We start from the raw sequence: 12,954 nt of genomic DNA, 5'->3' as shown, positions 1-12,954 counted from the left end.
ATCTCACAGAAATGGGCAAAGCATGTTCAGGTGGGAGACTCAGAGGGATGCTTTGCGTCAGTCAGCAATACCAATGTCATGTTACTGTCTAATCACCCTCACCAATGTTAACAGGGCGGGCGGTCTAATATCTGAACTCTCATATATGCTCCTCTGATATTGCTGCTGAGTAAGTTTGTTACAAATGTTCATTATTTTTATTGTTCCTTCCATGAATCCAGCCTCCATCCTTGGTGCAGTATTTTTTTTCTTCTGTCAAGCGGAATCATGGACCTTGTTTCTGACGTTAAGATAAAGTCAGAAGTTGGGTTTCTCGTATAGACACTTCATTGGCTCAATCACATGATGCTAAAAGTACTACTACACTCTCCTGGCTGAACAATTCTGGAACATCGTTTCATTCTCTCTCATCTCTGCTCTTCTCTGGTCTGTTGTTCTCTCCTGGTCCCTCTCTCACCTCTGCCTCTTCCTTTTTTCACTCCAGCAACTATGTTTCTCCGACTTTTTCTCCTCTCAACTCACAGCAGCGGGCCCAATGTGTGTGTGTGTGTCTGTGAGTGTGTGTGTGTGTGTGTCTGTGTGTGCTCAAGTGGCTAAGTCTTGACTCAGACATCCTCTCCGGCATTCATCTAATTGATTTCTATGGCCAGTGATAATGGTGACATTTCACAGGTCAAACACCTAAATGCCATTGAGCATAAACAAACACACACACACACACACAAACTCCCTCTCTCTCACACACACACACACTTAGGGCACCCCTGTTTTGAAGAGCGAAGAGAAAAGGAGGGTGGGAGATACAGTGGGTGGAGTCAAACAAGCAGAGGTGAGAGAGCACGGAAGATCAGAGAGAAGGGATGGAAGAGCGTAAGAGTAGAGAAGAGAGAGTGCCTTCGTTAAAGTAAAGAAACGGACGGTCCAAGAGGGTTTTACTGTTGCCCTCTCCTCAGCCAATCAAAACATTTCCATCTGCTGCTCAACAAAGACATTTTGTTCAACGAAGCATGACTAATTGTGTGTGTCTAATTCAGTTCATCTGAAATATGATGTCTTCTCCCGAGCCATTAGAAGGTTAGTAAACTCTGGGCTGCAAACTGAAACAGAAGTAATGGTTGCAGGGGCGTTTAATAATGACTATGTTATGACAAATTCTTATCTTACATAAATGTTATACATTTATGCATAATATATGTTTATGATGCCTCCGATTAACAGAGAATGTAAACGATCTCTGTCAGATATGTACTTACAAAAGTGCATCTTCAGCGTTTGCATTGACTCAGAATAGCATTGTGCTTCTCACTTCCGGCCCAAAATGCTCATCTGTGCAATGCTCAAATGTGCAAACATGTACTGCCACGCTTGTTGCTAATTATACACACTCACACACAAACACGCACACAGTTATTGTATCTGGGTCATTTCCCTTTCAGAAGAGTTGTTTTTTACATCTGATTTAGTGGTGGATGTATTGTAAGGAAATTGACATTTGCCTTTTAAGCGCAAGAATGCATACAGTGCACTGTACATGTAACTTCATACGGCAACCCTTGCCACACAAATGAATGCATGTGCCAAGACACCAGAGTGTGTTCCCTATGTGTGCAAGTTGGTGAGTCACCATGGCATTTGCAACAGCTCGCAATAAAAAGGTCAAGTCCGTCACAATCAATGTTTTCTAGGTTTCTTTGCCATGAGTTTAAACATGAGTACAAACCTAAATCCTGTTGACAGGCTCTCTCTCTCTCTCTCTCTCTCTCTCTCTCTCTCTCTCTCTCTCTCTCTCTCTCTCTGTGCATGTGCGCAAAGAGGGGTCCAGTCAATGTGGTCAAACATGTTATGTACTTTATCTAACATGAGAACAATAATGGGGAGTAGGGGGGACATTAATGTCAGACTGATGAGTTAGTGAGATGTTGCTTTTGACCTTCTACTGAGGAAATGCGTTTGTACAGTATGTGTGTGTGTGTGTGTCAGAATCAGAATCAGCTTTCTTCACCAAGTAAGTTTGCACAAACAAGGAATTTACCATGGCAGGAAGGTGCATACAGTAAATAAATGTGAGTTTTAAATGTAAAATGTATAAAATATAAAATGTAGAAAGTGTGTGTGTGTGTGTTTGGAGAGGCAAAAATAGGCCTGACATTATCCTCATGTCACAGATCATCCTATGCAACCTCCATCCTTGAATTTTTTAAATACCACTGAGAAAAGTGAGATATGGAGAGGGAGAGAAAGCGACACACGTAGACAAACACACAGACAGAACAGCACAGAGGTATGCAAATGCAAGGCTCAAAATGTACATACATGTTGTCACCCAAAACTATGACATAAGTTCATTTGAGGCCAAGGTAGCATAAGGATTCCTCCCCCTTCTTGGGTCCAAAGGACTGCTCGTTAATGGCTGTGTCTACTCCCTCCTAATTACCATCCTATTTATCTACTGCATATCCCATATCAATAATGAACGATTACAAATATTCGCTTTTGAAGTTGGTGTTCAGGTAATCCACATGGGATTACTTTTTGCTCTCGGTTTTCAGTGATGTTTGGTAAAGTTTTGTTTACGTTTTTTTACTCAGAGAGAAAGTAGTTAGGCTGTGAATACTTCATGCCACAGCTGGCTACAACACTGCATTCTCTTCTCACCTGGAGTGATGCTTCACCAGAAAATAGATTACCTTCTGTTGGACCTCCAGATCACCTGCAGCAAGATCCAGGGAAGGCATGAAGGTAGGTGGAGTAAGGAGACGACTGCTCCAACATGATAAATGAGACCATGCGTCTGTGTATGGGACAATATTTATGGGGATCCTCATCTATAGACCATCCCACCTCTTGGAACCGTTGAAGAAACCTGGCCTGATTTCCATGAACATAGAGTAGCACAGAGCAGGAGTAGCTCCTGATGAGCTCCTAATGGTATTCATGAGAGAGGAGGTTGTCAGTGTCAGGTCTTAATTATGCCTGGTGTGTGTATGTGTGTGTCTGCCGTGTGTGTCTATGTTTGCGACTGTGTGTCTACTGCCTCAGCACTTTGCCAAGGTGTCATATACTTCCTTACTTCCCAGTATTTCATTGACTGTAGGTTTGGGTTAGAAGATAGCAGAGCAAAGGATGTATTGCATGTATATGAATGCACGTATTGTAGGCCTTATCATAATACTCAGTCTTGGTGGGAGTAAACTTCCCTGGGTGGGTCTCACTAGGCAACATGGACGTATGTTCCGTCACGCTGAGTCTCTATTCAAGCAGAGCAGACACACACTGAATACAAACACACACAAACACCAAACACACATGAACTGTATACACACACACCAAACACACACACCAGCAGGGGTCCAGTCTTCCCAGCCGATAGGCAGACGAGGGGACGAGTCTGGAGGAGCACAGTGGATGCGAAACTGCAGAAGGGCACAACAATGGGAAAACATCAAAGTGGACTTGTGGTCCATTTGCATGGTATGTTGTTTATACAACAGGCACAGCAAGCAACCATAAATGGACGGGAACTCTCTATCTTTTTTTAACAAACAACAGAGTTCCAGAATAGAACTCCAGAACAGAGTTCTTTCTGCCCCAGTTCCTGCTTTCCCAGTGTTCTCTCAGTGTTCCTCTATCTTCACGCTAGTTAACCATTATTGAATAATGTACACTCCTGCCTCACTCACTGACAAAGCAACTCTAATTGGGCGCTGGGCAACAATGTCAGCATGGTTGATGAGTTAAAGGTTCAAAACAAGGATGGATTGCATTCTTTGTCTGCCTCATTGTTCTTCTACGTTGTTATTTGTCCTTTTTGGCTGTGGGACATGTTTTCTGCTGCGGCAGCAACATTTTAACTGAACAGTTTATATTATGTAATAACGCTCTCCATAGGTTGAACTGGCACACATTCATCCTACTTTTCAGTGTACAGTTCACTAAACACTTGTGAAATGAAGCTAGTTAGTCTTCAAAGGGTCTGTTGGATTCTGGTGATGTGATTCCAGGCACCTGAGAAGGAGGGCACAACCACTGTCTTTTCCTTTTTTGGAATCAGCAGATTACGTTGTGCACAGCGTACCTGGTAGCATCATGCATACAGAGCAACTCCGTCAAGGCGTGTCACCTCTGTTCATAAGACCTTACTATTGTTCTGTCTCTCTCCTCTTTAGTGTCCAGTGCCCCCTAGCTGCAGAATGCATGGTCATCCTTGTACTAAGCCCACAGGTTGACCCCAAATGCTAGTTATCTCCTACAGATCCCAAGGGCAGAATAATGCACAGATGTACTTGGCAGAGCTGTACACTGTTCAGAACTGGAATAGCTTGGCCCCAAAGGAGATGAACGCAGCGATCTGCCTCTGTAGTTTATGGCCAGCTGTGGTAGACAAAGGTTATAATCTGGTCTGCCACCCAGGTTTGCTGAAGCCTGGTCACAGGTCCAGGACCCTGCAGGCCCAGTGAATGTGTGTGTCGTATGATCTATGCTGAGCTGTGATGACGCCTTGGCTAACTTATCTTAACCCAGGATCCTATAGGACGCTTCAGTCAACCATACAGACAGCCTCAACATGTCCAGCTCCTCATGTCTGTGGCCAGCTGTGGTAGAGGTTCCCAAGATGAGAATTTTAACATTTCTGCCACCTCTCACAGTCCCCCCTCAAGGACCCCCATGTCTTTTCTCACGGTCTTAGCCCAGCCGCTGGGGCATACTGTACATGGACACAGACTACTACACTCTCTCTCTCTCTAACACACACACACACACACCACAAACATGTTGTATTGTAACATGTCTACACACAGCAGCACATATACTAGCACAAGCAGACACAATCCAATGTCTGACTGAAAATGATCGTCAATCAGAATGTGGTAAGAGATAAGATTGGATTTGTATTTGATTTCTAATATGAATGATATTTCCTGCTGATGCGCTGGGATGCATCATCAGCCTGGGATCATTGGGTATGTGGGATCTGTCAACATCATCAGACCACCGTGCCTAAGCCACCCGGCCAGGGACGATCAGACCCCTGCTTGCATTCCAGCGGCATTCACTCTTCCAATGCGATTAATACACACAAATGATGTATATGTTTTGTACAGTACATTTATGGTTTGAGATGGATGTAAGTTATAACCCCCCGCCCCCCCGCCGCCCTCCTGTCCCCCCCTCCCCTCCACCCCTCCAAAAAGATCCAAATGCGTACTACAATGTGATGCTTTAATAACAATCTATTAAACATGGAATAAGTAGCACAGCAATGATTAAACAAACCCCCTCTTGCACAAGCCCTGGAGACTGCCAAGGGCAATGATCTTTTTGTGCATACAGTACACACACATGTGCACACACACAAACACAGACTGTGAATGCAGAACTGTTTTCAGAAAATTGCTGTGTGAGCTGCAAATCAGAAAAGATTAATATATAATGTTTTCAGAAGAAGGAATAGGTCTGCCCTCAAAGCAGTTGGGAGTCAGGTAGCTAAGTGGTTAGGGAATTTGGATAGTAATCTGAAGGCTGCCAGTTCGATTCCCGGCCATGCCAAAGGAAGCTGTGTCCTTGGGCAAGGCACTTCACCCTACTTGCTTCAGGGAAATGTCCCTGTGCTGGATAAGAGCGTCTGCTAAATGACTAAATGTAAAATGTAAATGTAATGTAAAGCTCATGTTCAAAGGTTCCTCAACTTCACATCCTCATTCTGGCTTTCTCCTTTCCTACCTCCCCACCATCCAGCCTAATGACAGCTTACGTTACCATTGGTATAATATGGGGCCATAGAATATTTGCATGTTTAATTTAAGCTGGAAATCTTTTTAGTATGGCTGAAGATGTGACTGAGATGAACCATGGAGATGGTTGAATTGGAAAAATAATTGTGAAGAAGAAGAGAGGGAGGGGCAAGGCAAGGAGAGGACGGGGTATGAGAGAGAATTAAAAGGAATGCGAGAATATGGATGGATGGAGGTAGGGAAAAGAGAAGCAGAGGGAGAGATGGGATAAACTGGGAAGAAGAGAGCGAGAAGATATTGGGAGGAGAAGCGGTTATAGATGCCCTTATGGAGGGGGCAGGAGAGAAAGAGTGCGGGAGGCGAAGGAGAAGAAGAGGTGGGGCTATGTTCTTGATGAAAGGGACAGGGGAGAGGGAAAAGTGGAGTGAGGAGAAAGAGGAGAGGGAGGAGGAGGAAAAGAGGAGGCTGTTATGTGTTTGGCAGCAGGACAGGATATAATGTGTAAAGAATTGGGGGTCAGGCAGAGTTCAGTGGTGACTTCGGCATCACTCACCCTCTGATGTGGACTGGACTGTTAACCGAAAGAATTACCATTTATATGTGCTATACAAAATTGTTGATGTAAGCAAAACACGTTGAAATATCCAGTTTGATCTAGTAACATCCAGTTTGATCTAGCAACATCCATTTTTACTCATTTAAGTGTAGATTACTTTATGTCCCATAGGAGAGTTACAATGGGCTATAAACAGTAGTTATTTGATTTCTGACACCCAAACACAGGGTAAGGGGGAGATGGCCGTGGGGATATGGGCTGTGTGTGTGCATTTCCCCACCTAAGAGAAGAGTAGTGATGTTGGTTGAGGTGATCTTTTTAACATCCTGATGGAGACCCAACGGAAGAACAGGATATCACTCAATCTGGTTACTCAAATGGGGTCTCAAATTTGTCCTAAGCGCACATACTTAACATAGCACGAATGATTTAAAAGTAAATTTGGCAGGTTATAGGCAACATTTGAACACCCAATGTAGCTGAATGTCTAAACAACAACAGCAGTCGGAGCCTTCTATTTTGAACAGAAAGATGATCGCACACTGCCGGTCGAAGTACCCCCTCTCTGAGCCCCTGCCCTCCCCTCCACCAAACCTTGTCGCTCCGGATCAGCAGTCGAGCACTGACTAGAGCAGCAAGTTCGTCCGCGTACGGTCGCGCGCCTAGTCTCCGTTCATATTGCCGGTGGCGCTTGTTCATGCTCGCAGGCTGAACGGCGGAGATGCCTTCCATTCGATACTACGGCGCGTGAAAGAAAAAAGCTTGAGAAAGCTTGTAGCGAATCTGTTCCCACTGCGGTCGGACGTGTCTACGGACTGGTAGAAGTGTAGATAAAACAGCAGAGTTTAGTTTGAGTGAACATCATTCGACTTCAAACAGCAATTTGTGTGTCATTAAAACGAAGATCACGGGAAATCTGTGCGATTCATTGTTGCAAGAAACAGCTTGCGAGGTGAGTTAAGTTTCTTGAATACCAGTAGGCTACTCTTATTGTTGTTCTTTTAAGATGCTTGTGACTCCACTGTAGTATTAATAAATGTGACCACAGTGTGTGCCTGGCATGCAATTCTTTTGAATAGCCCTTAACAAGCCTCTAAAAACTTACAAACAGCTTGGGGCGTTGAGTCCAGTCCTTAGTGTGTCCTTAGTCTGTTTTGATGAATATGGAGCCTATCATTTAGAGGCATCTGTTTACACATAATATAGTGGTACAGAAAGTGGATCTTTTTCAGTCTAACATTCAGAAATCTTATTTCATGTTTAAAAAGCCATTGTGGTCCTTGAGCAGCAGTGTCCATCACAATATTGTCTATTAAATTCTGCTTAGACCAGAGAGAAAACGTGTCTAGTCGCTTTCAGATGATGCCATTCTTAATTCACAGTGCTATATCAGTGGTTTTCTCACAGTGCAACTGATATGACTGCTTTTTCAGTCATTGTACACAATTTCCTAATTGCACCTGTGACATGAGTAATGTAATTGAGCAACTTTGAATAGTTCTTCATTGTGAAAGCTCTGCTTGTCAGTACTTTGTGTTGTGTCTGTGTGTGTGTGTGTGTGTCTGTGTGTCCGTCCGTCTGTTTTCCTTGGTATACATATGGCTCACAAATGATCAAATAGCTAGCATTTCAGTGGTGTACCTGGCCAAAGCAGCGATTACAAGAGGTGGTTTGTTGTGGTCGTGAGTCAGATCCTAAGATTGACTTAATGGAGCGGTCAACGGAGGGAGGAAGCAAACTGATAAGCGACACAATGACACCTGGGATGTGTAGCCGCGGTGTAGATCGGTAAAACTCACTCCTCATGTGTGTATACAGGCCACCCTTGCCAGTGAATCGCTAGCTTTTTGTTAGCGTAGCTGGTAGTGATCGCTCTTGAGATGTCGGAGGTGGTGGGTTCGAACCCAGGTGCAGACATCCCAACCTGCATCCCAACTCATTTCCGGGAGGTGGTGGCGGTGGCTCCCCCCCCCCCCCGGGGCGCAATCCGGACGCATGATGGACCCCCTCAACCAGCCCGTACACCCCCCCCCCCTCCCCCCAATCAGACGCAATCAGGACCCGCGATATGCACCTTTATCTACCAGAAATGACCATTGGACAGTGTCTCGCTCTAAATACAAAATCTCCGATTTCAAGGAGATTGTATAGCATCTGCGGGCCTCAAGGAGCCGCTATTAAAATGCGGGAGACTCCCGGAACTTCCGGAAGACTTGGGATGTCTGCAGGTGCGGACGAACGTCGGGCGAGTGTACCTCCAACGGCGCTGTGGCCACGTCAGTTGAATATGTATGTCTGAGGGTGTGTGTGTGTGTTTGTGTGACAGTCTCTACACAGCTGTTTCAGTGTGTGTGTGGTGGTTGGGGGGGGGGGGGTTCTGGGAAATGGCAGTCCAATGCCATGGGAACACACTCACATTTCAATATAACTATTCTAAAATCCTTGCCAGGAATTTTTACTCCGTCTACCCCTAATGCCGTCTCCAGTTGTTTCTATGTGTCTCAGCCTGTCGCATCAAACTGAGTGAGAAAAGAAAAACAGTGGCCAGAAGGAAGTAGAAGAAAGAAGAGGCAGAAAGGGAGCAGGGGAGACGATACATTAAAAGGAAGAAGCGAAAATGAAGAGTGAGCGCGGAGAGGGGGAACTTCTGACAACCATAAAGAGACATTTTTGTTTTATGCTTTGTAAGGCATACTTTAATATACAGGCCAGCTTTGAGTTGAATTGGAAACGCTTGTGGCCTGATTGAATCATAAATAATCCCTATGGGGGGAGATAAAAGGCAGAGAGAACGGGCTTGCCTGGGGATCGCTTGACTGTACCTCTCGCCTGAGGTGATGAACACGCTCTGCAAATGAGTCATGTTGGTGCACACGTGTGTTTCTGTTTTACGTTTCACTGTATTTGTTTGATTAGCAAACGTCTATCCCTGCCTGCCTCTCTCACTCTCACTCTCACTCTGCCTCTCTCACTCTGACTCTGACTCTCTCTCTCTCTCTCTCTCTCTCTCTCTCTCTCTCTCTCTCACATTTCGCCTAACCCTCTATGCGTTTCCTACTTTTTATGTGTACGTTCTCATAAACTTGCTCAATGCAGTTTTGGGGCGTTGTGTTAGTGAACTGGAACATAACAACTCAATCACTGAGAGTTTACATCACCCAGCCCTGTCACCAGACCTCTGGGTGAGAGAGGGATGAGGATAGGAGGGGGGGTAAGAAAGGAAGTGAGGCAAAGGGAAGGAGAAATACAGGAGGAGATGTAGGCTGCAGTGTGAACCAAGCTGTCAGACTATCTCAGATGGAAAGAGGTTGTGGTGTGTGTGTGGGGGGGGGGGAAGCTGTTACCGGGTGATCATTCTTGTGTCACATGCCTCCTTCACATGCATACAGTAGCAGATAGCAGAGCCAGCCAGAGGGTGACAACGTGTGACTCCAATCGCGAGTGACAAAGCGAGAGAGAGAACATGGTCTAAGTGATGGCCGCTGTGCTTTTGATAGCTATGCAGCCAAGTTTAGCAACGAGTACAACGTGAACGCTTCTATGTCTGTTTCCCTTGGACCCCTTCCCAGTAAACGTTTCAAACGTTCAAAAACAGCAGCTTGTTTAGCTTCCTGGGGTTGACTGAAGCGTCATGTGGGCAGGAGCATTCAATGGAGCATGGTTCAAAAGCTCAGCCATGTTGGTCTGAACATACTGCAGGCAGCATGGAATGCTGAGCACCTTTATGAGGAAACTATGGCTTGGGGCCATGGATGTTGCTTAAGAAGGGACAGGTGTGTGTTGAACGTGACCCAGCCTTTGGTCTCTGAACTACTGAAGTTGAGACCCTATTCTAATAGTGTGCGTGTTATCATCGAACACTGAGAGAGCCATCCTTTCCTAGTCTCCACATGAAGCAGATCCACGTGTGTTCCTTGTGAAGACATTTTTGTAGATTGGATGATTGTACAAAGGGGCTGAGGGAGCCTTCTAATGAATCTGAGTATATCCCTTCCTCTGGGAAGTCATGATCTTATGTTTTTACCATTTGTGTACATACATGTGTGTTCTCGTGTGTGTGTGTGTGTGTGTGTATAGGAGGAGGGGGTATGCATGGGGTGAGTGTGTGGGTGCATGCGTTTGTGTGTGTGTTAGGGTTCAGGGGCTCAGGGCCATTTATATTCCACAGAGGGAATCAATTCACTCGGACAGATGAGCTGATATCTTGTCATGGTTTTATCTTTCATTTTCTCCCTGATTCATTTCAGGGATGAAGATCTGCGACAGATTGAATGACAGGTTGAGTGTATGACCCCTGTCTCATTGGAGGGCAGGAGGTCTACACCCGATACTTAATTTAACTCAGCTTTATATCGTAATATCCATGTCCCTATGCCCCCATACTATCTATGGTATGGGGGCATAGGGACATGGATATTACGATATAAAGCTGAGTAAAGTCTCAAGTCGATTTGTTAAGGAGTTTTTTATTCCAGTACCCATTTCAGTGTGTGTGTGTGTGTGTGTGTGTGTGTGTGTGTGTGTGTGTGTGTGTGTGTGTGTGTGTGTGTGTGTGTGTGTGTGTGTGTGTGTGTGTGTGTGTGTTAGTGAGGCTAACTGAAAGCTTCTCTTCTACCCCTGCTGTGGAGGGGCTTTCACACACACACACACACACACACACGGTGTGATTCTCTACTTGCTTTGTAGAGCTGTAATTGGTGCTTGGCTAAGTGTGCTCTGACCTCTACCTCTCCCTGGTGTTAGGAAGGTAAACACTGGGTTAGGTCAGGAATGTGGTGATTCAGAACTCAGCCGAGTTCCTCCCAGCCTCCCAGGCCCCTATCCTCCCAGCCTCCAAAACTTTCAATCTCCCAGTCTGCAGGTGATACCATGTGGAGGAGGGTCAGAGAGATAGCAGTTCTGCCATCAGTTCTCTGTCTCTTGGCCTCACAACTCCAACTCCCCCCAAGCTAAACAACTGGAGACAGAGAGACCCAGGTCCTGTTTCCCCCTGTGACCTGTGAGCAGGTCTGGGGTCTCGGTGTCAATGGGCTGCAGCTCTATAAGGTAGTAGTTGCAATCCAATAGCCCAGATAAGCTCTAAAGCCATTACAGCCTGTAAGAAGAGCTAGAATCAATGGGAGTAGACCCATGTTTAATGGACATTAGCAGGCAAGATGGGCTTCACTGTCTGGCAACAGCACCATCAAGCCTATCAATCAAATGTTTGGTTTGACACTTGCATTATAAAGTGCTTTGGGGCAACTCTCAACAGTCAGGAGATGAAGGTAGGCCAAAATTCCATTGAAAACAAGCGGTGTTGAATTTCAACAGAAGATTCTGCTTGAAGAGGAAACCTTCTCCACACACACAATAGGAATAAATCTATACCCACACCTCTGTCCGTTCCCATCCATCTGTCCCTCCATCTCTGCATACATTTTGGGAATAACCCCCATCTTTCTTAGAGGGGCCTTGTATGTTACAATGTGTCACTTCAGGTTTGTCACTGGCCTGATGTATGGGGCTGGAATGGAGTTAGTGCTGACACAGCAGACCAACCATACATACATGCACACACACACACAATAACCCCTATAAACAGATAGCTCCTTCACTGATCCCAGGTGCTAAATTGATTTACGACAGTTGCTCAGATTCTCTCCTGGGACGTTTGGAACCGGCCCTGTTTCCTGTCGGATGTGTCAGTGTGTTGGGGGTCGGGTGATGATGGGCCCCCTACGTCTCTGCCTGGGGAACCCTGTAGCTGAGATGGGAATGTCCTGCCTGCCGACTTTGCTATTCCTAGAATATTGACCAAACCAAGAATTCGTAGAACACTGCAAACCGTCGGTGGAAACATTCGAACAGAATTCCACGACACGCAACATTTGCCTCAACGCAAGTGTCCAAGCTATTGATGAAACTCTTTGTTGATTTGCTTATTGGCAAACTGATTTGTGCCACTGAGGGGAAGCAAAGTGGGAGTTATTGATTGAAAGAGAGAGCTGCGTAAAAGATAGATAGCAGACTGATTGTGGAACCACACAGGGCGTTTCAGCCACCTACTCGGGGGGGGGGGGGGGGGGGGGGAGCTGGTGTGCCCCCTCTCTCCTTCTGGCATCAGCTGACACTCAGAGCTCTCCCATGACAGGTCTCTCAGAAACCCAGCTGCAAATAGCACACTCATTGTGGTTGGATCGGTGTGTGTGTGTGTGTGTGTGTGTGTGTGTGTGTGTGTGTGTGTGTGTGTGTGTGTGTGTGTGTGTGTGTGTGTGTGTGTGTGTGTGTGTGTGTGTGTGTGTGTGTGTGGGAGGGAGGGAGGGAGGGCACCCAATGTCTCTGTTTCGTGAGTCTGTGGGATTGATCCTACCCTCCTTTAATTACAGACAGATGTTCTTTCTCATAACAACCCAGCATCGCTCTCTCTGTGACATACTCACACACACGCATGCACGCACACAAGCACATTGAGTCTGTATAGAGCATACTGAACCCTGACATTGCCACTGGCCTGTGGAAACAACTGGATGCTAATCGTTGTCCCCGAACTTGCCTTCAGTGGAGGAACATATTCTTCAGGAGAGGAGAGAGCCTACTGTACCATACGGCTCCAGTCAAACACTGACCAGCCTCACTGTGGTCTTTCTGCTTTTGTGTTTTGTGTTTCTTTGTCTGCTCTGTATT

General features: G+C 45.8%; 1 protein-coding gene across 1 annotated transcript in view; it reads left to right on the top strand.

The window, feature by feature from the left end:
- Window positions 1-6,988: 6,988 nt before the first annotated feature.
- The window catches only part of lzts2a (leucine zipper, putative tumor suppressor 2a), a 33,926-nt gene continuing 27,960 nt past the window's right edge, over window positions 6,989-12,954 (top strand). Inside the window, exon 1 of the mRNA XM_084667086.1 lies at window positions 6,989-7,240. The gene's annotated coding sequence lies outside the window, so the exon portion shown is untranslated. The remainder of the gene's footprint in view (window positions 7,241-12,954) is intronic.

This window comes from Hypomesus nipponensis, chromosome 11, assembly GCF_054491055.1.
Source record: "Hypomesus nipponensis isolate SF chromosome 11, ASM5449105v1, whole genome shotgun sequence".
Taxonomy (NCBI): Eukaryota; Metazoa; Chordata; class Actinopteri; order Osmeriformes; family Osmeridae; genus Hypomesus; species Hypomesus nipponensis.
This window is presented reverse-complemented; position numbering and strand designations above follow the sequence as displayed.